At 42.3% G+C, this 24,082-nt stretch overlaps 3 pseudogenes across 3 annotated transcripts in view; all 3 read right to left on the minus strand.

The window, feature by feature from the left end:
* Positions 1-3,109: 3,109 nt before the first annotated feature.
* On the minus strand, positions 3,110-3,394 carry LOC309606834 (late cornified envelope protein 3C pseudogene; annotated as a pseudogene). The gene has a single exon. The product of its transcript is annotated as a late cornified envelope protein 3C pseudogene (transcript).
* Positions 3,395-9,191: 5,797 nt separating this feature from the next.
* On the minus strand, positions 9,192-9,760 carry LOC309619181 (late cornified envelope protein 3A pseudogene; annotated as a pseudogene). The gene is made up of 2 exons: positions 9,749-9,760; positions 9,192-9,565 (listed from the first exon to the last, which is right to left on the minus strand). The product of its transcript is annotated as a late cornified envelope protein 3A pseudogene (transcript).
* Positions 9,761-23,303: 13,543 nt separating this feature from the next.
* Positions 23,304-24,082, minus strand: part of LOC309607998 (late cornified envelope protein 2A-like) — a 366,173-nt pseudogene continuing 365,394 nt past the window's right edge. The window contains exon 9 of the transcript XR_014249615.1: positions 23,304-23,452. The product of XR_014249615.1 is annotated as a late cornified envelope protein 2A-like (transcript). The remainder of the gene's footprint in view (positions 23,453-24,082) is intronic.

Genomic DNA, 24,082 nt, shown 5'->3' on the forward strand with positions numbered 1-24,082 from the left:
CCATTCCTCTGTAATGGGCTCCCTGACAATGCCTGACCAAGAAAATCTTCAGAGTATTTATTGCTTGTCATACATACAATTCATTATCACAGACAATTTCTTTTATGTGAGATTGTAAACATTTTAAGCATGGGGCTATGTCTCATACATCTTCTATCCCCTCTCAGGGTGTACAATGGTTCACTGCCATACCAGTTTAATAACTAGTTTTGTTACTGAGTCCAAGCTCACTCTGCTCGCTGCACTACAGGCCAGGAAATTGGGAGACAAGGTGTTGAGGCAAGGAATAGTGACTTAATTTGGAAAGCTGGCAGACCGAGAAGATGGTGGACTAGGGTTCCTAAAAAACCATCTTATCGGGGTCTGGATGCCAGTTTTTTTTATAGAACAGAGGGAGGAGGTGAGGAAGTAAAGTAAAAATGCTATTAGTTTTGCCTGGCTTGGCCGACATCTGGGAGGGGATGTGGTAATTTCTTCTTTTCTGCAGCCATTCATAGGTGGGCAGAGTCAGATTGTCTCCCTGTGAGCTGACAATTCACGCAGAGGGGCAGGGTTCCCTGAGGCAGGCCTTTATGTATGATTATAATAACAAAAGCAACAAAAAGCAAAGGTTAAAGTCATAGAAACAGATCCAACATGGGGGTCAGATTTTGCTCTTCCCTGTTACTGTTTCAAAAAATCCCTCTCACCAACATTTGCCAAACAACAATTTACAGAATGCTTTCCAAACGTTATGTCCTGCGTTGATTAATTTCAGGTGAAAACGAGCTCAGCCACGACAAGTTCAGACACTTACAGTGAGGTGGGGTTGTCTGCGTCACACTGTGGACACCTCAACTACATTTCTTACATACTGTGATATTTTGCTTAGAATGTGTCAAAGAATTTAGTTTAGAGGAAGTGTTCAGGACATTTATCCTATGACTCTCACAGGTACTTCTTATTTCAGAACTTATCCCTGTTATTTTTTTCCTAGGGAAAAGGGCTAAGAGATTTTCTGGTCTTAGATTTTCCTTCCAGGTAGGACTGTAGCCAAACCACCAGTGATGCTGACTTGTACACAAGGCTATAACGTTATGAGGATTGGCTTGTTAACAGAGACTATAGAGTCTAAATACTTGGTTTCAATTTTAATAGAAGAAATTGTCAACAAAGGATGGGCTTAGAGTAAACTTTCCTTCATCAATGTGGTCAGTCTCTTTTCTTCTTCTCTCACTATCTAAAGAAGGAAAAGAAAAAGCTCCTGAGATTTAGGGAAAAAGAATTAAAACTGTGTTCAGAAGTTAGGTTGTCCACACTCCTCATAAAATAACTTTTAAAGAATAAATTATAGAAGAAATCTATAAATACATAAAATCTTGAGATGCAGTCTTTTTAAACCTCAAAGAAAACCTAAACCAAATTAAACAAAAGACCTTAAAGGAAGACTTCCATAGTGACAGCATGAAGACCTGCTTGGACACTCTACCCCCGCAAAACAGCTATAAATGTTGGAAATTTCTTTTAAAAAATGTTAAAGTCTCTTTAAATTGTCCTGGGGGCATACAACAAATGCAGAAACTTCTGTTCAAGAAAATCTACTAAATCTCACTAATAACAAAAAGAATCTATGACCCTAGAGTGCACCTGGTCTCAACTGGAACTTTACACTTCTCAGGAATATAGGATCCTTTTGTTTGAGAATCCCAATTTAAATAACATGGTGGTCACGTGTCCCTTTGGCCACCAATCAACTCCATACTTAGTATGCTAGTTGACTTTATTGGAGGGGATCCACCAATATGTATAGCGTTGGATGTCTCTTGTTACTGAATCCAAAGGGGATGCATCCCTCTTCTAGTTTCCTGGAACAGCCAAGGAGCAGGTGCATGCTGAGGATCAGTGTTCTGCAAGATCCCTTACTGGACTTTGAAACTTGAGTGACTGACTTAAGACATAGCGGCATCTTGAGGTCATATTAATTGCAGCAGTTGTGGGGTGTGAACCACATTATTCCTGTGATGTGTTCCTGCTGTCTACTCTACCAGACACCTGTGTCTTTTAATGAATTAAAATACAAATTCAAGGTATTGGGTATTTATCCAGTTCATAATAAGACTACCGAGGCATAATAAACTAAAAGTTAACAATGATTAAATCTCATGTGAAATTTGTAATTGAAAAAAGAAGATTGATGAAAATTCAAGACTTCTTTACAAAATATAGAGATGAAATATTTGACCTGAAAAATTGGACTTGGGACTCAGGGAGAAAAAAGGGAGAAATGATTGCTTTTTAAAAAGTCCCTGATTCCTTTTATAGGCATTTTTAATTTTTATGACCTTTGCGGCAGGCTGTATGGACGTTTCTAGTTAGAATTAACTAAGATTCCTGGTTTATTTGCAGAAAGTTCATGTTTAATTTTCTAAACAAATTTTTTGGCTAAAGGAGAAAAGAAATTTGGGGGTGAGTTGAGGTAGTATCACAAAGGGAAGGAGGAGGAGATCAATGGAGGGATGGAATACATATCTGTCAAGTCTGTCTTGTTCCAGGAGCCATTGGACCCAGAAGAAAACCCAAAGTCCAAGGCACTGTTCATGAGAGACACCAGGAGGCTGTGCTCAAGCAGAGCTGCATGGTATTCACCTGGGAAATAGTATCAGAGTAAATAATAGGTAGAGTCATTTTTCTCACCCCTCCTCCTAGTCCCAACCATATATCTAGCACATATTTCATTTCCAAGGTCTCGGGCAGTAAGAGAATGGATAACAGTGAGAAGAATATTGGGGCACAAGCAAGCAAGGAAGTGTCTAGAACAAGATGTTGAGCAGATTTCTTGCTTTACTGTTTTATTTGAGGCTGCAGACTGCAAGGAGATTAGCTGGGGAGTGAGTTAGAGTCTGTGGTTTGGGATCCCAGGGCAGAAAACGCAATTGGTGTCAGAGTTCAGCAGATAGATTCTCGGGAGTAGATTCAGACTTCTGAATCCCAGGGCAGAGGGACACTCCAGCCCAGAGCCCAGAAACTTCTCTGGGACCTCTCAGGTAAGCCCAGGAGGAGCAGGAGGAGGAGGAGGATGTGTTGGCCATTTGCTGGCCCTAGGTCAGCTCTTCTTGGCTCAGGGTCCCCGTCAGCAGCAGCCTCCAGAAGACTGACCGCTCCCCCCTCCACAGCACCCGGAGCCCCCCGAGGCCTGGCTGCAGCAGTCAGGGCTGTGGTGTCTGCAGCGGTGGGACCTGCGGGACCTGTGGCAGCTCAGACAGCAGCCCCCAACCCCGGAGCTGCAGCAGTGCCCACAGCTGGGGCCACAGCAGGAAGAGGCTGGAGGGCACTTTGGGGGACACTTTGGGGGGCATTGAGGGGACGGGCACTTGGGGGGGCACTGGCACTGCTGCTGGTTCTGCTGGCAGGACATCTTGGTAGGCGGGGTTCAGGAGCTGAGGGAGAGTCAAACCCAGCACACGGAGACCTCCTTTATTGACTTTCACCGTCTTGTCTTTTCCCTACATTCTAAAAGCCTGTTCAAGTAAGTCATGGAAAAATTATATCTAAAATATAGTTTCTCAAATGCTTTCACACTATCTTATTGAACCTTGGGAGCTTTTCATAAAACGGACATGGGTTGTCTTCTTTCAACAGAGCAAGACACAGAGGACAACTATATTGACAAACCTGCACAAAATCAGGGTCTTATAATTGGAGAAGGCAAAATTGGCCTTCATAAAGTCTGACTCAAGTTCACTCTACACCACTCAAAATTCTGAAAATGTCCAGTCTAGCAGCCAGTTTAGAGCAGCAGTGTTCTTTGCTAAGGAAGAAATAAGAATTCCCTTTTGGAGGAACTTCCCAGATAGCTTTCCAGAAACACATATTATTATCAGATCATGTGTCATATATACTTTCATAATTTTATATATATATATATATATATATATATATATATATATATATATATATATATAGGTTAACCAGTGCATATGTTGACCTTTTGCAATCCTGTTTATATATTGTCTATCTATATCTGTATTTATCTATGTATATGCTTGTATATATCTATAAATACCTATATGTATAAGTATATATGTATATCTATATGTATGTATATATAACATGGAGCTACCAAATCATTTTAGAAATAGAGAAGTGAGCCCCAAACCTAATCAAGGCAACCTGGGTTGTGAACCTAGGTTTTCTGGTCTTGCAAACCTAAGCTTAGTTATCACTCTTTACAAAACATAACCGCTTCCATTTTTTACGTCTTAGCAGGTGAGTTTCAGCTTCTGATACAGATGACCAGGCACCACTCCTGACCAACTAAATGACACTTGGTGAGGGTGAGGCCCATGGATCTCTGTGTTTATCAAACCCCAAATATGCTGGCTCTGGTCTCCACTGTTTGAAAATCGCTATGACCCTAGTAGAGGCTTTGGGGAAGAAACAGCTGATTTCTCCAAGGTAAGATCTTCCTTCTGAAAGTTTTGACTTACCTAAAATCTGAGAAACTCAAAAAGATAGACCTAATAGCACAGACACACAAACGGTTTCTCCTGCCTCACAGCTCATCCTTCATCAGACTTCTAGATTTTCTCTCCCTCTCTAGCTCCCCCTATCCTTACCACCCCCAAGGCCCTGCCCCCCTGCCCTGACCTCTGGCCTGAGCATCCTCTGTGGAAGGCCCTGATCCCTTTCCCAGTGGACACGCACCAGTGCACACGCAGCACAGTGTCCGTCAGCAGCTCAGGAAAGGATTGGATGGAGGTGCTCGGGCCCCGAGGCCCTTTTATCCTGGCCTTGGGCTCTGCCCTCAGGTGTGACACAGGGCCTGGGCAGGAGAGGACTGCCTCCGGCCACCCACTTGGCTCCTGTGACAGGAGATGACTGGCAGCTCCTCCCTGCGTCCCTCTACAGAGCTTAGGGAAGTTGCTCCCAGCTAGGAATATGGTCACATAGAAATGGGGGCGGGTGTGAATTCCTCCTATCATCTGCCACCTTATTATCCTTAGTGGTACCTGCCTTTCAGTTCTCTTCCTTGGTGCTTTGTCCCCCAAACCTTACTCTTCTTCCTCCTGCAATGTTAATTCATGAGCTCCAGACCCTTCGGTTTGCACAAAGAAATATTGATGCGTCCAAGGTTTTTCACTTTGCTGTTGGAAATGAGTCTATCTGTGTATGCCTGTTTGTCTATGTCTGCATTTGTTTTCTAAGTGTGGTGTATGTATTAGATGTGTGTTGTTTGTAGCTCACATTCCAAAATATATTTACCTCTTAAAATCAACTCGAGCTTGGAAAAATTACCTAGAAATTAGGATTGTGGCTCTGGAGCCAGACATCCTGAGCATGAATTCTAGCTCTGACACTTATTGCTTAAGTAACTTAGGGCAAATTGTTTAACTTCTCTGCCTTAGTTTCCTTATCTGTGAAATAGTGATTTTAATAACTTCTACTTCATAAGTTTGTTAGGAATATTAAATAAGATGACATATGTAAAACTCATAGAACTTTGCCTTGCGCATTCCACACACACCAAAAGCTATCATCATTATCGTCATCATTCTCCTTAATCACCTTCTTAGATGCATGCTGTGGCAATCAATAGATGTTTTTGTCAAGCATGAAGCCAACATTTGCATAGGACTTTAGAGTGTACAAATAGTTTTCTCATATGTCTTTGTCCATCAGTGTAAGGCCTGGAGCATGCAGACATATGTGGTTAGCAGACATCACCCTGTAGAAGTCTGGCCCTATGCTGCCTGAGTATGACTCTTGTCTTCCTGCTCAGGTTGTTACTTATAAGGGAGTGGTCATAGTATCAATTTGGCTCACATAGGTAAGTCTTACTCAGGAGCAGAGCACTGATACTTAAAGTAATTGGCCTGAGGATTCATATGGTCCATGCCTCTAAAGATGTGGTACCCAAACCATCAATCAATCTGACTTAGATCTGAGTGATAAGCAGGTTTGAAACCTCATAAGGATTGGTCTGCTTGCCTTGATTGTGCGATGTCAATGGAGTTCAATTCAAAAGAGCGTTTTTATTAAGCAAATGATTACTTTCTAGGTCTTCTGTTATCAAGGGATTGGGAGCAAACATGACTGAGTTCTAGATGCAACTATAAGGCAAATCAAAAGTAATGCAATATGTTCCACATTGGAAAATTATAGAAATAACTGTAATAATTTCTTTTCCAATTTATTTTGACTATGTACAACTATAATCTAGTAACTAATTAACAAATTTTTGAAAGTGTTTAATTTTTCTAGAATCACCCTGAACTTCATACTGAGTGCTACTTTACTTTTATGCACCAGAACCAGTGTCAAGTATGTTTATGGATTATTTTTTCTTCCATCAGTCTTTTCTTGTAACATACGTTGTTAAGTCATAGTCAAAGTAGTAAAGAAAGCATAGTTGTTTTTTTTATGGCTGGTGGTCCCCAAAACCATGGTATAAAAGGAAAATGTGATAAGTTTATCCACTTCTAAATAAAACTATTTATGTGGAAAAGAGCAACATTTAAGCAAATTTGAAAAGGAGATGACCAATTGAGAGGAAAATTATAACACATATTCCAGGAATAAGTTAAAACAGTTGATATGCAACTATATTTTACAAATTAATAAGGAAAAAATCCCAATGAAAATAATAGACAAAAGAGGTGAACAGGCAATACAAAATGTTAGATTTATATATGACCAATAAATGTACAAAAAGCTAGGGGAAAAGGCATCTTTTATTTTCTCCTAACAAATACATTTACTCATATTAAATAGGCAAAGATTTAAGTTTTATAAACCGAGAGTAAATGTGGAGGGAAAAAGCCACTGTAAATGGAACATAAGTAGGTGTTACTTATATTCTGAAAGGCAAATTGGTGGTCCATTCATTCAGATAATATTTATTGATGAATAAAATAATTAAAATTTAGAATGTACATACATTGTGAATAAGCAATTCCAATTCTAGGGCTTTTATTCTATAGATATTATCACAAAATATGAAAATCTGAATACTCAATGATATAAACTGATATTTATAATAAGAGAAATTGGGAACATATTAATACCTATAATAAATTGTGACATGTATAAATACATATATAGTGATTAAAATTATTTGTGGTTCTATATTTAGGCATGAACAGATATTTCTTGACTGAAGCTGTCATATTATTTATTGACTGGTGCTGTTATATTAAAGCACAAATATTATACAAGAATCAGAAAATGTAATTTTAATTTTTTAATTTTCTTTCACATCTTTATTGGAGTATAATGCTTTACAGAAAATGTAATTTTAAAAATAGAACTATATCTAATAGCAAGAAAAATATGAGATATCTAAGAATAAATATCTCAAAAGTTGTACAAATGGAGAAAATTAGATTCTGCTATCTAGTTGCATCCAATATTGGAAGAAAATTGCACCCACGTGTGAGACTGTGTTCCTTTCCCCTAATCTTCATTCAGGGGTCAGTAAATGCATTTAGAGAACTGGGAGAAAAGGACAAATATCAGGTGTGAAACAGGGGTAGAAGGACCAGGCTCCCTTTTCCTTCTGTGATCAGCCAGCACACAGGAGCAGGGAAATGGACAAATGTGCCATTAAATCAAGTTTGGTATTTTGACTGTTTCTCAGACTGGATATTCTAATTTCCAAACTGAAACCAGGTTTGCAACTTAAAAATGACATTGCCTGGGAAGAGCTATAAAGTCACTAAGCCTTCCCAAGGCATCATCTATGAATCAGAAGACCATCTCATTGGGTAAAATTTTATTACATCCTACAAGCTAAGCTTGCTCAATATGAGGGTAGAGACAGATTGTTTAATATCCACCTGCTTGAGGAAACTCTTAGATGACTAGATAAGTCTTCCTAGAAGGATGGTGTTTTGGGTGGGCCTTCAAGGAGGGACAGAACTCCAAAATATCCAGATGGTGGAGAAGAAATTGAAGAGTACTTCAGATAGAGGAAAGAGCAGGTAATGCTGCTAGTAATAGCAGCAGTAGTAGTAGTAACAGTAGTAGCAGTAGAAGCGCTTATAAAATAACAGTAGAAGCTACTCTTTATTGAGAACACAAATATTCTGGACACTGACTACAGATAGTAACCTCTGAACTACAGACAATAATCTGCTTCCCAGACTAAAAGGCATCAAGATGTACAAGTTTAAGTTATACCTTGTTAAGGGTGAGTTGTTCAGTGTGGCAGGAGCATGAGGTTTCATGAGGCAGCATGAATGGTGAACCTTAGAAATTAGGTTGGAAATATTTTCTGTTGAGCCTTAAGCATAGTAATGCATAAGAATGTGCATTATTCTGTAGAAAACACTGTTTTTCAGAAGTGAAGTGACAAGCTCATAAATGTGGCATAGGGAACGTGTTTGGGAAAAAAAAGTGTAGAGGATTTAATGAAGCTGGAAGAGGAAGAAAGAAGCAGAATTTGCTGGGAGGTTAGTACAGAAGCAATTTTCACACCCAAATGTGCCTGAGACCAAACTGATTACAGAAGTGGTGGATAGGAAACATGGATTTTCAAAACATGTTTAATTTTTCTTTTATTTATTGATTCATTTTTTCTTTTCTTTTTCTATCGTGTGTGTGTGTGTGTGTGTGTGTGTGTGTGTGTGTGTGGCAGGAAGAATGCCTTGGTGATGTGGGTCAAGAGTAGCAGAATGAGTATAGAGAAGAGGAGGAACATGATGGAGGGACCGGGTTAGGGCCTTGAAGGTGGCCAGGAAAACAAGAATTTATGTTTACGAAGAGGCATTTGAAACTTGGTCCATCAATGCTGCTTCAGGACCCAGATGACATAGGACAAAACAGAGTTAGGAGCATTTGTGTCTTTCATGCTCTCACCATCACTCACCCCATTTTAGGCCAGAGTGCCCCTCTGGCCACTGAGGTTCAAGGCCACTGGCAGCAGAGGACAGGGTAGGGGAGAACAATGGCAACTCAAGACAAAAATGCTGCTCAAACTCCAGTCTTATTGTTTTACATCAGAGAACACACTGTAAGAAAATACCACAACAAGTGACTTAAGGGCTATCTACTGAGGATGTGAGGGTAGACACAGAGATGGATTCTAAGGCCATGGATGGGGATTCAAGATAGGATTTGAGTTTCTGGACCCCAGGGAGGATGCACACTGTCTTTGCAGGTTCAGAGTGTTCTGCTGGACATCTCAGACCCAGAAGCAAGTGAAGGAGGAGAAAGACAAGGTCCTCGGCAGTGTACTGCACACAAATCTGCACTTCTTAGCTCAGGGTCCACTTCAGCAGCAGCAGCCTCCAGAGGACTGACCGCTCCCCCCTCCGCAGCACCCGGAGCCCCCCGAGGCCTGGCTGCAGCAGTCAGGGCTGTGGTGTCTGCGGCGGTGGGACCTGCGGGGCCTGTGGCGGCTCAGGCAGCAGCCCCCAGCCCTGGAGCTTCAGCAATGCCCACAGCTGGGGCCACAGCAGGAAGAGGCTGGAGGTGGGCAGGGGTCTGGGCACTTGGGGGGACACTTGGGGGGACCTTCAGGGGTGGGACTCTTTGGGAGGCACTTGGGAGGGGGTTGGCACTGCTGCTGGTTGTGCTGACAGGACGTCTTGGTGGGATTTCAGTAAATCTGAATGACAAAATAGAAACAGATCCAGAAACTTAAGATCCAGAGACATTCCATTTTTCCTTAGTTTGAAATCCTTCCCCAAAGTTGGGGAGAGATATCTAGAATATGCACAGTGACAGAAACCTCTTTGAGACAATGAGTATGACTTCTCCACTTTTGTACCTGTAAGGTCATCCGCGGTTCTTGATTCTTATGTGGTTAATAAATGACTGCTGAACTAAGAAATCAAGCACTGTTTGAAATACTAGAATGGATATCTCATGTCATTTCGAAGACATGTTAAGTCCTTTGCAATTCTAACTACTTGAATCTATCTAGAAATGTTTTGCAGGAATTGGTAGAAGAGCTGTCATGTCCTGATATATATATATATAGAGAGAGAGAGAGAGAGAGTACATATATATGTATATATACATCTGTATAATAAATTTGTGATCTGCAGAGTCAGGGAAAGCTTCCCTTAGAGCAATGGGCTCAGCACCAGCAGCGCACTCATTGCAGTACTGTAGCTGTCCTAGGTCACTTATCACCCCCGTATCTGATCACAGGGACAACACTTCCCAGGTGGTTCCTGCTTGGTTTAGAGCAAACATTAGTCCCGACCCTCTCTCCTTGTCCACCACTTTGTCCCCCTCCTCCACAGTCCACTCTATCTCTGTCCAGAGGCACTCTCCAGTCTCACCTCCATCCTGTTCATCACCCCACCCCCTGGGTTCTAGAAAAGTACTCACCCTGGTCTGAGGCAGCCATAGACACGTCCCTGAGGAGGCCAAGCAGAGGAGGGACCCAAGGATGTGTCCCAACTGCAGGGACACAATTTACATGGGCTCCAGGGCTGGGCTCAGGTGAGCTATGCTTCTGGAAGGAGCAGGATGTGGCTGTTGAAAAAGTGAAGCACGTGCAGGTTCTTCCTGACATTCCCCCTCCGCTTTGTTCTTTCCACACTGAGCTGGGGGTCCCACTCCCAGTTTAGAGTCAGGGCTTTGGGGGAGCAGTTCTATATGTGGCATTCTGTAAATCATACCCTTTCCCTCGGCTATGGCCCAAGGTTTGGGGAACCCATGGCCTCTAGATAGAGGGTTCTAGTGCTGTGGCCCCCAAAATTCTTTTTCTTGAGAAGTCTTGAGTGCCCTTCTTTCCACCCTCTGTCTTGAACTTGCTCTTGTCCCTCCCTGAGAAAGAGTCTTTTGGTCACATGGGGTCTAGACCTACCTTTGCTTTGGGCTCCAGCAGCTTTTAGCAAGGTCTACTAGGTGCCGTGAAGTTCTTCTTCCCAATGAGTCCAGTCATGTTTGGTCTGGTAACCCAAGTCCAGTGGTGAACTGGACAGCCAACTAGTGTGCATCTCTTCTTAACTCTGCATTCAATGTCATCATTTTAGTAGCTTGAAATCTGACATGATGGGACTATTTAGATCATTGAAATTGGCAACAATTCACCTCTCTTTTTTCCCAGATATCCCATTGTTAAACTTTACCAACATACCACGTTCCAGGTTTCAGTCCACTCCTGATGGGGTAAACATTGCCCTTACTTTTAATTAGGTCAAGTCCATGAACCTGTGTATGGGAATAGGTTCCCTCAAACAGTGCACCAAAATCTTTTACAGAGCAGCTAGTCTAAGAATCCCTCATGTTGGATCTCAAAGGCTAGCATGTTTGTAATTGTACTTGGGTTAGCCTGTGGAGTTGGGGCTATAAAATGGTCTTACGTATGGAGTGTTGACTTTGGTTGATGTTGTGCTTTAATTCTGCCCTGTCTCATGGAATGCACAATGAGAGGCTTGGTAGCCCTGTCTATACTTCTACTGACTTGTAATATTTCTGAGAAGTCTCTCTCCCTCCCATCCTTTCCTCCCACACCATCTCTCTCTCTCCCTCCCTTTTTCTCCTTCAATATGTTTCTCTCTTTCTATGTGCACATGTGCACACACGCATACACACACTCAACATATTCACACACAGAGACATGGGCACACCTACACTGTGGTAACCAATAAGAAAACAAGTGAGTTTTCTTAACATGCAAGAAAATTAGTGTACATAAGGAATTCTTTCCATAATTAAAAAAATAAAACCAAAAAAAAAAAAAAAAAAAAGCAAGAAACTGCACAGAAACAAAACCTTTCCTTCTACCCCAGATCATAGACACCTAGGATGAGAAAATTTAATGTTGGGTGTTCCCACTTATGGAAAGTTCCCTGTGGTATCCAACTCTTTTCATAAGATATACTTATTTATGTACCTCCTCACAAGGCACTTCTAGAAACATCTACTATAGAAAATAGATGCCTAATGATGACAAAGCTGCTGTTGGTGTTGATGATGAATTTGATAACAAGGATGAGGAAAATGACTAAATTTCAAGCTTGCATTCCCTCCCTTCAAGAACCAGGAACTAAATGCCTTTGTGGTAAGTTTGGCTACTAACTCAGAATGCATGAGTTGGGATAGGGATGGGAAAAGAGTTTCCTGGCAAGTATCTCTCTAGGAATGTCCTCCTGTTGCCCCATCTCTCTCCACTAATACAATGTCCCAATCTCAAGGCATCCAAAACTCACACGAGCGTCTCATGGAAACAGGGATGAAGTCATGGGCTACAGGAAACAGTTATCATAACAATCTCACCCACATCTGGGCCTTTAATCTGTGACCAACTCTGCCCCAGTCCTGTGAAAAATACTGACAAACAAATCTTAGCCCCTGCACTCAAAGAGTTCACAGTCAAATTGGAGAGAGAAGCAGAAACACCTGAGAAGTTAGATAGTAATGCTGACCATCAGCACAAAAGAAACAGTAGACGGGGCATGGCTGAAGCCAAATTCAAGAGTCTGCACCAGCGTTTCTCAGTAGGCAGCCTTTAAAAATGATGCCAGGACACCACTGATTCTGAATATCTGAGAATAGGGTTCCACATCAATATTTTTAAAAAGATACCCAGCTGATTATAATGTACAGCCAGAGATAAAAGCTGTTGATCACTCTAGACATAGAGGAAGAGATCCTTGTTAGATGAAGAAATTCGTTAAGGCTCATGGGAGAGGCAAGGCAGCCACTGGATAGTGGAGGGTGTACAAGAACGAAAGCAATAGTTGTCACACTCTGTTCCTGTAGGAGATCAGCATGAGAGGTGTACAAAGAAGTGTTCTGGTTTTTAAGAAAAGGAACAGGTAGCAGTCTTTTTTTTTCAATTCACAAAAACATTAATGCTCAACACACTCTCAATTATATGTTAGATATAGTTTTATTTAAACCTTTGCCATTCAAATAAAGCTCTCACAATTAAGCTTCATAAACAAAATAATTAATGGGAAGGAAAAAATAATAAGAACACCCACTGTGACAACTTGCATACATGCTTGTTCCAGACGTTGCACAATACTGTCCAGTTAGAGACCCTGGGAAAGATGTAGAATCAGGAGGCAGAGTCTTCCAACAGGATGAACTCAGGGGCAACAATGAGATCTCTGATGTGACCTCTGTTGAGGTTTTCGATGGGCCCGATGAGGAAGGGAAACTGAGAAGGTAAAATGTGGGCATAGACCATAACTAACTCATAACTCAGGAATTTTTAGTAAGTTTGTCTCCTTCTATATGCAGTTGGAAGCCGTATCTCTGAGTGGAAGGGTTGAGTTCTAGTCCCAACCTTACCGCTACCTTCACTCGTGACTTTGAGTCAGTGACATCACCTCTCCACACCTCAGGTCCTTTAGTTGTGCTCTTTCCAAGCTCAAAGAATCTATCGTTTAAAGGCCTCAAATGTCAGTCAGAAAAATATACACATAACTGTCCCAATAAATTCTGAAAAAGAATTTAATAACATTCAATCTTAGATCTCAATAAAAAGATCTTAGAAAATTTAGAGTAAAAGGAGTATCAATGGGATGACGAAAACAATTTGCTGCAAATGAACAAAAGTTGTAATGCACCAATCATCATTCTAAATTAGTTTTGTCCTAAAATTCTTACAAATTAAATAACACAAAATATATGTCAGATACATATGTACATAAGTGTGTGTGTGTGTATATATATATATATATAAAGATGTCAAAAACTATCATCATTTGCAAACAAGATGATTACAGAGTTAGAAAATTAAAAAATTGATTTGCAAGTGATTAGAACTAGTAAGAAAATTCTCTGAATTGACCACATGCTATATATTAACAAACTCTGAGTTGAATTCATGAGCAGAAATGTCCCTGTATGTAACAGCCACTAAACATGAAATATTTAGAAATCACCTGAATAAAAATTATTCAGAACCCAGATGAACAAAACTACAAAGTGGCCTACAGAAGAGTTGAATTATGAAGAATCATACCATTCTCTTCAAAAGAAACAATAATCTACATAATTAATAAAACCCCAATCACAATTTGTATCTTTTCTTGGGAATATAAATGACAAAATTACTTGAGTTAGTAACTTTCAAAATCTAATGTGATCAATAAGAAAACACTAAGAGCTTAAAGACAAATCGGCATTATTTTTTAAAAAAGAAAATTCACAAAACAGAAGTCAAAGGAACAATAAATATTTAGGAAAATGGAGCATCCTATTCTTTCTACATCTTTCCTGACATCCAAACTAACTTAGGTCCCCCAGTTTGTTCACCCATAACATGAGTTACTGTAACTGCTTGTTTAATTGTCTGTCTTTCCTAGTAAACTATTGTAATAATCATATTTTTTGTTTCCTATATTTGCAATGTTTTGACATCTTTAGGGACCACTGAGGGCTGGGGAGAGACTATCCCTCCCAGAGATAGCTAATTCCACGTTTCCTATCAAACCAACCAATCCCAAGTCTATACCCCACCTCCTTTCTAACTCTCATACACCAAGCCAGTATTTCCCTTCCCCTAAACCATCCCAGGGCCAGGCACCAGGCAACTAGAGACAGCCCCTATTCCCCAAAGCCCTCTGGAATTATTCAAACTAGCCAGTCCTAAACTGTTTCTCCTGCCCTGTCTTTCCTTTCCCATGGAAAACACAGTAAAGGCTGTGACCTCTGTTTTCCCATCACTCCTGCTGCTGCCCCCAAAACCCAGCGCACCCCCATGTGGCCCTGTGAGACATGATGTACCTCCTTCTCTTTGGAAATGTAAGTGATAAACATTTCCAATTGCATCGACCCCTCCATGTCGTCACCTTTGTAAACTAAGACTCAGGCACAGGTCAACTAAAAGCTCCACGTTCACAACCAGGATCTGTCTCATGTTAGGTTCTTAGTAAACAAATATTTGTTTTTATTATTTGTGGCCTTTCTTCATAACTTCAATTGTTCCATGAAAATTGTAATATTCATGTTCAGATGAGAGGTTATTCTTTCCATCTTCTTTGCTGCATCATTTGTCTCCTGTGTGTTTTTGCAAGAATGAATTTCAGTGCAATTTTCCACACCATTTAATGATGTCTTATGGTTTCTTTGTTTATGTCTTTTTGTTACACGTCTGCAAAGTTGGATTTTCCCGGACCAACTTTTAGCAGGAGGTTCCTGTGGAGGCAGTAGAGGTGGGGAAGGACTTGGCGGATCGTTTTCCAGGTTTCTCTGCTCAAGGGTTCCCCCTTCTGTTGCTACAGTGAAAGACAGGTAGTCATTTCACCTGGACTCTCAGGACACAATGTGGTTCAGGGGAGGTCTCAAGCCAGCCCTGTGACCCCCACCCACTCCTCAGCTCCGTATCTCCACTGGCCTCTGCCACCAGGGGACCTACCTCTGCATTCCAAGGGGCTCCACTCCCTTTGCTAAGATGCTGCTTCCTGAGATCTGCCACTCCAATCTGCCATGAGTAATTCAGTGTCCCGCAGACACCCCCAGTTTTATCTTAGTCCTGTTCATAAGTGTTCCCACTCAGGGTAGAGCTCTCTCCTGGCAGTGAGTATTGGCAGGTTATTCCTGAGACTTGCCATTGCTAAGTGCCTGTGCCCTTGCTATTCTCCATGGCCCCATCCACAGCTGCCCGTGCAGGATGTGTGAGACCCTCACCTTGGCCATACCCACACATCATTCAGAGGCTGCAGGATTCCTCTGTATCCCAGATTCACTGAAGATGTAGTGTGTATGTCTCTGTGTGTATGTATCTATGCATATGTGTCCTGTGCTCCTTTTTGCTTTGTATGACTTCCTGGAGGAAAATTGGTTAAGATTTGAAACTAAGTTTCTCTCATGTTTTACAGGAATAAAAACTGCTGCTTATATAAAATCAGTGAACAGAGCAAGATAAAATATTGCATTCATCTTATAAGCAAAGATATATAAAAGTGCAAATAGAGAAAGAACAATAATCCCTAGAGTTAACGGTGGCCATGATTGCTGATTATTTGTATTTTCCAGTCTACATATTTTCCAGGTTTCCACAAAAACACATTTTCTTTTCATAATAAAACAAAATGAACATTCACATTTAAACACACGCACAGACACACACACAGACACACACACACACACACACACACACACACACACACGAGGCTTCTCTGACAGGGAAGAGGATTATTTGGAGGGAAATTCCTGCAGGAGCGAGGCCAGTCCGTTGGCCATTTCCCTCATCCAGGTGACCCTCATCCAGGTGACCCTCATCCAGGCGACAGAAGTGAGAGGGCTCCTGGGCTGATAGCCATGTGCTTCCTCTGTCCTTAAAGTTCTTTCTAATCTTCCTGACTCTAAATCCCAATCCTCTACATAAAAATCTCTGTTTTGGGTAGCTTTTCATTGACCCTGCCTTCATCTGGAATGCACTATCCTCCCCCTGATTTCAGCACGGTCCTCCCCATTCCCTCGGCTCCTCTGTGTCCCTCTGATGGTCCCTTTCCAGTCGTCATGTGGGGTCTTTCCTCTCCCACCTCACCTGGGTCACAGTACCTGAGACTTCCTCCTGCCTGCCCAGGCCAGTGCTTTGGTCTCACTCTCTGACCATGTGTTTTCTTCCCCATCATGAGCTCCTGCTTCCTTTTTCATTTTTTTGGAACAGTTATCTGCTGAATATTTTATAGCAATGATGGAGAGAAAAGTTTTGAATTTCAATTAGTTCACAAATATATATCTAACCCTAAAAATGATCATAGAAGGCATTAATATAGATGGAAGCAAGCTAATTTTTCAACTAGCAATTCACAAAAAAACACACAAATATATCTTGTGGGCAACTCACCTAGAGCTAATCTGTAAGCAAAAATTTGGCTTTTAGAAAATTGGCATTCAGAAAAAAAGGGAAAGAAAAGAAATTAGCATTGGGTGACTATATTTCTTTTAAAAAATGTGAAGGTCCATAGTGAGCTTGAGGGATTTATGATGTTTTGATTTCTCATTACAAAAGCTTTTATTTAGGTCTCTGAAATTTCCTCAGGAGCAGATAGTTTCAGCTCAAAGCTAATGAAAGGGACCATAAAGTATGACAGAGGCTCCCTGCTTCTTCAGGAGGTGGCCTTCTTTCTTAGGTTCCCCATCCCTAATTACCCAGAGAACTGGTTAAAAATGGGATGAAGGAGGAGAAATCACCTACAAGTTCTTCACTGTCCAGCTGAGACATGAAGAAGCTCCCCTGTGAGTGGCAGGACAGGCACAGAGCAGCTCTGGTCCTCTAGGCAGAGGCAGATGGTGGGGAGGCACAAAGCGGTGTGACACTGGGTCCACGGGGAGCCTGACCACAGAGCATGATACTCAGAAGTTGTGCACTGAGCTCCCACTGACAGCAACTCCACCTGGGGCAGGGGACTCTCATCTGCCAGCAGAACATTGCTACTGAGATTCAGTCAGCCTACTGGGACCAAGTCCAAGCTCGCTCTGCTCGCCACACAACAGGCCAATGATTCGGAGACCAGGTGTTGAGGCAAAGAATATGACTTTATTTGGAAATCCGGCAGACTGAGAAGATGGTGGGCTAGTGTCTAGATGCCAGTTTCTTTTATAGAGGGGGCGAGGTGGTGAGGAAGTGAAGTAAAAGGGCCATCAGTCTTGCAAAACATCTCCTGGAATGGCCAGCCTCCATGAGGAGATGTGTTAGTTTCGTTTTCTTGCAGCCACTCACAGATGGGCAGGGTTCCATGAGGCAGGCCATTATGTATGATTATAATAACAAAAGCAACGAAAAGCAAAGGTTAAAATCAAAGAAACAGATCCAATGTGGAGTCCGAATTAGCTCTTCCCTGTTACCTACCACAGAGTCCAAAATTTTCCAGATACATCCAGCCTATGGTATTGTCTCTATACATTTTTTTTTTTTTTTTGTAAATGGATGACCACAACAAAAGCAACAATGATTGCAATTACCAAACACGAAACACACTCATACTATATCATAATATTGACATTCAGTCCAGTAATCCTCCACTGTAACAGGTCCTTTACTTTGCAGTGAAAATTGATTTGTATATTTTTTGCCTCTGAGTTCTTGTGGGATTTATTTTTTTATTCAAACAGAAAGTCACAAAAATTATAATCATCCTCATCAGTTCACTCAGTCCCATGTAATTGATTTTTTTTTAATCTTGATCTTTTCTTAGCACTTTTATGAATTCATCAGTTTTCCATTTGAGTTCTATACATTTTTTAATTAGCTCTCATTCTTTCCTTTATCTGCCAAGCTTCTCCTTCCAGGCCCCCAGCCTCTTTCTCCGCTGGTGCCTCCCCAGCCGCCCCTCCTCCGGCTCACAGTCCCCCTGCGAGCTCTCACATCACCTTCACCCTGGCTCACTCCTGACTGTCCACTCGTCTGTGAGGAGTTGACACAAATGACAAGACCGGTCTGGGCATGCCCTCAGGGGATGCGGGGATTCCAGGATGAGCCCCTAGGCTCTGATAGGAGCAGGAGGGGCCCCTTGCACAACCTATTTGTGCCAGGTCCCTGTCAGCACTCCCCTGGCTCCTCGCTGTCTCCACTAAGGAGGCCATGGGGACAGCCGGAGCTCCTCTTGGACCAACATTGTAGTTGAGCTTCAGAAAGTCACCTGCTTCCTCAGGCCAGGGTCCCACAGTGTATTCAGGAGAGGAGATTCCCAGATCCTGGCATCAGGAGCTTTTTGCTCAGGTCCATGTTATGCTAAGAAATCAAAGATGCCCTGGTCCCTTACTTCGCTCCTGGGGAAATGTCTATCTGCCCCGAGGCCCAGCCGCGTCTCTGCTTGCGGTCCCCACAGCTCCCAGGCTGTCCTACCCTCAGCTCCTCCCCAGTCCCTGCTCTGCTCAACCCTGCACCTGGGGCTCTAAGACTCTGCGTCCCTCTTCGGCAGCCCGTGGGAGGCTGCCAGGGCCAGGCGCCCCGTACCCAGCAGCAGTGATGGGGGAAGAAGGGGACGTGGAAACGCCGAGCTCTCCACTTTTGTAGCCGTCCTCCTCCCCCCACCGGGCTCGTGGCTGTTTTGGATAATATGGATGTTCTAAAGTTAAGGAAGAGGAGGGAGTGACTACTGGGGGCAACTAGCAGTTTCGATCACAGTATGACTTTGTAGGAAAAAGTGGCTGGACCTCTGGGTATCTAGAAGCAGCGTGTCCTGGGTGTGCGTCATTGTATAGGACAGAATAACACCTGTGATCTTCACCACAGAAAGCGAGGAAACTCATACCTACGATGCCACCTCCATGGGTCCAGACATGAGGAGGTGCCAGTTTCCGGGGGTGAGGTGGAAAAATGGATTTGGCCATCACCTTGGGAGTTTCCAAAGGTGTGGCTCTGAACGGGGTGTGCACTGCATTTGGGGGATGCTGTGAGCGCTCCCTGGGTGGGGGAGGGAAACCACTGACTTGGCTTTCTCTGTAATTGAGGAAAACTATGAAAATGTCTAAAGGTGGAGCTTTAAGAAAGCTCAGTGAAGGGGCTCACCGACCTGGTGGTAGCCTTTTATTACATCTCTTTTCTTCTTTCTGCCTGAGACCCAGATATCATGGTTGGAGCCCAGCAGCCTGTGCATTGGCAGTGTTGTGGATGGAAGCCAGAGCTAAGGATGGAGAAGGAGCAAAGGAAAAGGTGCCCAGGTCCTTGAGGACATCATGGAACTACCAAGTCGCCCTGGGCTAATCCCTGCAGATGTTCAGGATGTGAAATAAATTTAATCCTCTAGTTTATTTAAGCACTGTTATTTCAGCCAAACTCAATTCAAGTCAAACTGAATTTCTAACACAGACACACAAACAAAAACAAGGTACGATACAAATACAGACATGCCAGAGCTCATACTGTATACAGAAGAGGCAGATAAATAAAGGAGCTTCTCATCACAAAAGGAGCCCAAGAAGCCCCAGGTAACACTGTGGCAGAAAATTCAGCCGCTCTCACATAAAGAAGGAAGTTTCTGTAAATGGACCTGGGTATCCAACTCCTTTCAGACCTTCCCTGACCTCAGACTAACTTAGATACCTTGTGAAGAGCTTTTATACACCATCCTGATATATAAGTGATATAATTAATATCACTTCTTTCACTGGTCTAAAAACTTCATATTCAATATACAATGCCTACCTCATATGAGGTCTCCAGGGCATATCTGATTAATAGATAAACAATAAAAGAAGGAAAGAGCTTTCTATTGTGATTACAGGAAGAGCATATTTAGAAAGCAAGTTATGCCAGTTAGATGTTAACTTATAAGTTTGTCTGTGCCACAGCTATTGATGGTGTTGCTGATGGTGATGGTGATGTTGGTGCCAGAAGTGACCTAATGTGAGTCAAGCTCTTGACTAATGGCCCCTTAGCCAAGCCCACTCTTGCCTCCATGGGTGCTGCCATCACCTGGTGGTGGTAAAGGGCATGTTCACGGAAGGTCAGAGCCTTGGCAGTTGTACCCTCTCCTCCTTTCCTTTCCTCATATACCTTAAACAAGATGTCAGTGTTTGTGTGTCTATTCTCTTAATGTTGGATATTTAGACAATAATTGATTTTTCCCTAACAATAAATATTGCTGTCGACCTACTTAATGAGTGTCCTTGTGTGCACATGCAAGTGTTTGACTAGTTAAGATACAAAATTTTAAAATTGTTGAGACAGAGAGTATGTCATTTTTTTTGTTGTAATATTTATGGAAATTTTACCTCCAGTGACCAGATGACAACTGACACTCCCACCATAGTCTATAGTAATATCTCTTTCTCAAACTCAGTTGGTATTTAATAATATAAAACTGTTGTTTTTCATATTTGCTGAATTGAAGGGCAAAAATGATATCAAACTGTTTATTTAACTTGTAGTTCTCCAAATACCTATGATGTTTGGCATCTCATTTTACACTCATTTACTGCATGAATTTCTTCTGTTGTAAAGGGCTTGCCCATCCACCTGTTCAGTCTTCTTTTTTTTTTTAACATCTTTATTGGAGTATAATTGCTTTACAGTGTTGTGTCAGTTTCTGCTGTATAACAAAGTGAATCAGCTACATGCATACATATATCCCCATATCCCCTCCCTCTTACATCTCCCTCCCACCCTCCTTATCCCACCCATCTAGGTGGTTGCAAAGCACGGAGCTGATCTCTCTGTGCTATGCAGCTGCTTCCCACTAGCTATCTATTTTACATTTGGTAGAGTATATATGTCAGTATTACTCTCTCACTTCATCCCAGCTTACCCTTCCCCCTCCCCGTGTCCTCAAGTCCATTCTCTACATCTGTGTCTTTATTCCTGTCCTGCCCCTAAGTTCATCAGAACCATTTTTTTCTTTAGATTCCACATATATGTGTTAAAATACAGTATTTTTTTTTCTCTTTCTGACTTACTTCATGCCGTATGACAGACTCTAGGTCCAACCACCTCACTACAAATATCTCAATTTCGTTTCTTTTTATGGCTGAGTAATATTCCATTGTATATATGTGCCACATCCCATTGTATATGCATACCACATTTACTTTATCCTTTTATTGGTCAAAGGACATTTAGGTTGTTTTTTGTATCTTGGCTGTTGGGAATAATGCTGCAGTGAACATGGGAGTGCAGATATCTCTTCAAGATCCTCATTTCAATCTTTTTGGATATATACCCAGAAGTGAGATTGCTGGATCATATGGTAGTTCTTATCTCCATCCAAACTTCAATGGCATTTTTACAGAAATAGAAAAACGTATGTTAGGATGGTTACTACAAAAAAAATTTAAGATAAGTTTTGGGGAGGGTGTAAAAAAACTGGAACCCATACACACTGTCAGTGGGAGTGTAAAATGGTGTACTCACTAGGAAAAGCAGTATGGAGGATCCTGAACAGTTAAAAATAGAACTGCTATGAACATTTTTGTACAGGTTTTTATGTGCACGTGTGTTCTCATTTTCTTGGAGATAAATCCAGGAGTGGAGCTGCAGGATAACATGGTAACCGCATGGTTCACATTTGGAGGAACTACAAAACTGTCTTCCAGAATGGTTGCATGCACCATTTCGTGTCCATGCCAGCAGTGTATGAGGGTTCCAATTTCTTCAAAGCCTTGTGAACCCTTGTTATTTTTGTATTTTTTTATTACAGTCATCCAAGTAGGTGTGAAGTGGAATTTCATTCTGGTTTTGATTTGCATTACTTGATAACTAATTACGTTGAACATGTTTTCATGTGCCATTTATATATCTTCTGGGAGAAATGTCTGTTCAGAGCCTTGTCCATTTTTAATTGGGTTATACGTCCTTTTTATTATTGAGTTGCTGAGGTCTTTATGTATTCTGTATATAATCTCTTGTCAGATTTATGATTTACAAGCACTTCCTCCCATTCCGTGGGCTGTCTGTTCACTTTCTTGAGAGCGTCCTTTGAAGCATAAAAGCATTACATTTTGATGGTCCAATTTGTCTGAACCTCAGCAGTGAGCCAGGTGGCAGAAACGAGAGTGGGACAGAGGCCCCGACCCCAGTTTCACACCCCGTGACCCTCAGGCCACTCTCTGTCTCTCTTAGCCGTGGACTGAGCCAGGGGGACTGGGCAGGCTCAGACTGCCGGGCCCCTTCAGCCTAGATCACTTAAACATTTATGTAACATTTGTTTAAAGGAGCGGCTGGGGCATGAATGAAGACAAGAATGAGGCAGACACCCTCCACAAAGGCAGTTGAGTGGCAAGGAGTTACCATTGAGGCTTGTCCCTCCAGGTTCCAATTCTCATGCCAAGCATTTTAAATCAAATGGAAGGAGTTCTGTTAAATACACCTTTCTCCATCTACTTGAATTCCAAATAATTTTCAAATGCTGTTGTCATGGCATGCGGAAAATCTACAATAATTTAGGTGCAGCATGGTAGATTAAACTGACTAGGCTGCCCGTGGTTCAAAGTACTCAGCCCCGGGGGCCCCCAGGCCCTTCTGCTGAGCTCATGGGAGAACCCAGGGCTCACAGTCCACGATTGCTCAGGGCAATCCCATCGAGAAGCTCTATTATGCAATTGCTCTTCTATGATTACCCTTCTGGAAAATTCTTCTGGCTTAACCCTTTCTCAGACTCCACTCTTAACCAGAGCGTCCTATGTGTGTGTGTTGCAGGGACGCTGAGCTATAAGAGATTTAAGGAGAATGAAAGAATGGACAATGTCCAGGACACTTCATAAGTAGGCAACAGAGACTTATTGTCGTGAGAGGGGAAGGAGGAAGGGAAGATCGGGATCCAGTATAAACCTTGGATGATCAGAACAGGACACCTCCTATGCCCTATCAACCCCATGAAGAGAGATAGTAGTGGGAGAAGCTTCATTCTAGAGCTCCACTCTTGAGATTTCTCCTACAGATTTCTCTGTGATACCCAAGGTCTGGGTCAGCAGGTGTCCCCAGAGCTTTCACAGCACCTGGTGCCCCCCGAGGGCTCACACTCACAGAAGTCAGGGCTCTGGGGCTGGCGCTGGTGGAAGAGACGGGGCCTGCGGTGGCTCAGGCAGCAGTCCTCACTCCCAGAGCAGGAAGAGACTGGAGGGCACTTCGGGGGACACTTTGGGGGACATTTAGGAACAGGGCACTTGAGGATGCACTTGGGAGGGGGCTGGCACCTCTGCTGGTTCTGCTGGCAGGACATCTCGGCAGGAGGTCAATCAACCTGCAAGAGGATAATTACATGGTTTTGAAAGGTTAAATCAAGAGCCCTGCTTTCCACCTCCTTTAGCGTCAATCCATGATAAGTACATTCTAGAACACATGGAAAAACATCTGAAGGAAATAACATATGTCTTTCCTCTAGTTAAAAATGCATAAATTTAAATCCAGATGTAGTAAACATTTTATTCTCCTTGGCAGCAGGGATTTCTCCGTCCTCACAGTCCTGCATGCAGTATTCAAGTCTCTGAAGTGCCATCATCTTAACATAAAATAAGCCCCTAATCTCGATAAGGTAGATACACGCTTTTTATAGCCCAGGGCATCTTCCAGAGTAGCAAAGTGCTAATGACTTCTTAAGCCACAGTCTTTCCCTCTGCTTCTGAATTTTCTTCCTGCTCAGTGTGGCAGGAATCAAAGACATCATCCTCTTTCCTCAGCCTCCCTCTTTCCTCCCCACTCTCTGCCCTGCTCTTCACCTCTCAGCTGTCAACTCCTCCCCTGTCC

Source organism: Balaenoptera borealis (assembly GCF_965194805.1).
Source record: "Balaenoptera borealis genome assembly, chromosome: 1".
NCBI classification, from domain to species: domain Eukaryota; kingdom Metazoa; phylum Chordata; class Mammalia; order Artiodactyla; family Balaenopteridae; genus Balaenoptera; species Balaenoptera borealis.